Source organism: Triticum urartu, chromosome 5 (assembly GCF_003073215.2).
Source record: "Triticum urartu cultivar G1812 chromosome 5, Tu2.1, whole genome shotgun sequence".
NCBI lineage: Eukaryota > Viridiplantae > Streptophyta > Magnoliopsida > Poales > Poaceae > Triticum > Triticum urartu.
Genome location: NC_053026.1, coordinates 318,732,669 through 318,735,463, shown reverse-complemented (window position 1 = coordinate 318,735,463; position 2,795 = coordinate 318,732,669).

The window sequence follows — 2,795 nt, the reverse complement described above, 5'->3', positions numbered from 1 at the left end:
CTTTCTTCTCTTGCGACAACACTGCACCGAGACCTTGGAGAGAGGCATCACAAAAGACCTCGTACGGCTTGGATTCATCAGGGGGAGTCAGAACTGGAGCAGTGACCAATTTCTCTTTCAAAATGTTGAAAGAAATGTCACACTCCGGAGACCAAACGTACTTGACGTGCTTCTGGAGAAGATTTGAGAGAGGCTTCACGATCTTAGAAAAGTTTTCAATGAATCTTTGGCAATAGCTTTCGAGACCGAGGAAGCTACGGAGTTGCTTCATGTTCTGAGGAGGTTCCCAATTCACAATTGCAGACACCTTCTCAGGATTCACCACGATACCCTTGGCAGAGATGATATGACCAAGATAAAGAACCTCACTGAGCCAAAATTCGCACTTGGAGAACTTGGCGTAGAACTAATGTTCCCTCAGCTTATCGAGTACCAAACACAAGTGCTTGGCATGATCTTCCTTGTTCTTCGAGAAAACCAGAATGTCGTCGAGATATACCAAAACGAAGTCATTGGTGTAGGCGTTGAAGATGAAGTTCATCATGCGAGAGAATGTCGGAGGAGCGTTGACGAGGCCAAAAGACATGACAGTGTATTCATATGAACCATAGCTTGTCCTGAAAGCCGTCTTGGGAATATCTTGCTCACGGATTCGAATCTGATGATAACCCATACGGAGATTAAGCTTGGAGAATACTTGGGCACCTTTGAGTTGTTCGAACAGCTCGTTGATGTTGGGAAGTGGGTATTTGTTCTTGATGGTCTTCTTGTTCAATGGACGGTAATGAACACAAAGTCGGTCCGTTCCATCCTTCTTCTTCATAAAAAGAACACCACAACCCCACGAAGAAGAACTAGGCTGGATGAGACCCATTCTCTCTTGAATATCGAGTTGCTTCTTCAGCTCCTTCAACTCTTCAGGTCCGAGCTTGTAAGGACGCTTGCACACTGGTTCCATGTCAGGCTCAAGATCAATGACGAATTCAACTGGCCGGTGCGGAGGCATTCCTAGAAGCTCTTCTGGAAATACGTCTTGATATTCGCAAACGACTGGAATCTGCGAGATAGCATCCAGTTCACCCTTCTCATTGAGAGAAAATAGACGGATAGTATTATCCCGAGCGGCAAAGACAATTACATCCTCAGACGAATGAGTCAATTGAATCTGCCTGACTGCACAATCAAGCTGAGTCTAGTGCTTAGAAAGCCAATCCATCCCGAGAATAAGATCAATATCCGAGTTACCAAGAACCATTGGAGAAGCCAGAAACTTTAAATCACCCATCATGATAGAAATATCCGGAATCATCATACTAGAACTCAGACGCTTAGCCGGAGAGACGACTTGCATAGCTCTAGGTAATGCCTTAGTACTAAAATTGTTCTCCGATGCAAATGGGAATGACATGAAGGAATGCGATGCACCAGAGTCAAAAAGAACTTTTGTAGGAATATCATTAACAGGAAGGTTACCCATGATGACATCTGATGAGTCCTCTGCCTGAGCTACGTTCATCAAGTTGACCTTGGCGTGCTTGGGGTTATGCTTGACCACAGCTGTACTTGCCGATCTGACAGGAGGAGGAGGAAGACGCCTCTGGTTGAAACACTTGTTGGCATAGTGACCCTTCTGTTGGCACTTGTTGCACGTGACTTCTGAAAGCGGACGGTGATACGGAGCACTCGATCTTGGAGCTTGAGACAAAGTCTTGTTCTGAAAGCCAGGGTTGGGTGGGTGGGAAGATCCACTGCCACCTTTGCTCTTCTGATACGGATGACGAAACGGAGGAGGAAGCCAATACTTCTGCTGCTTGGCCACTTGAGTAGAGGAAGAAGGAGTAACATCTCTGACTCGCTTCTTGGAAGCATCACACCTCAGTTGAGCGGCCTCTTGCTTCAATACCATGTTGTAGAACTCATCGTACCTCAAGGGCTCAAAGAGAACAAGAGCTAGCTGGATTTCTTCTCTGAGACCACCCCTCAACTGGTATATCATGCTCTTCTCATCAGGGACGTCCTTCTTGGCAAAGCGGGCGAGCTTCTGGAACAACTTGTTGTAGTCATAGACAGACAAAGAGCCTTGCTTCAGGTTGCGGAATTCCTCACGCTTGCTTTCAACCACGCTCTGAGGGATATGATGAGCTTTGAAATCTTGACGGAATTCATCCCAGGTAATCACACGTCCACCTCTGGAATCCTTGTACTACTGGACCAATTCTGCAGCTTGGTCTTTGAGTTGGAAGGAAGCGAACTTGACAAAGTCCTCAGGCCTAACGTTACTGCACTCGAAATGCTTGCACAGATCCACGAGCCAATCGTCAGCATCAGTTGCCTCAACACAATTGCTGAAAGTCTTTGGCCCGTTAGCAAGGAACTAGTTGAGTGTAGCAAAGTGATTCTGATTGTTGCCTTGGTTCCCTTGGTTGCCTTGATTCGCTTGATTGCGCTCTTGAAGAATTTGCATGATCAACTGCGTGTTTGCATTGGTTGCGGCCATCGCAGCTTGCCATGCCTCCGGAGGAGGTGGAGGTGGTGGCGGATCAGGATTCGGAGTCATGCGCGTTGGAGGAGCCATCCTGAAGAGGTTGACATCCATTAGCACATTGATGACAAATATTGAAGCTGAATCCAATGGAATGAAAATTGCAACATAAAGTCTTCACATCCGAACATAAGAACGAATGCATTCATCTTGAAATGGTCACATATCCATAAATTGAGAAACCACGTAGAATTTAGGTAGAGAAATAAATCAACAAGGTACGGATCAAGAACGAATACTCGGTAAGAAATCC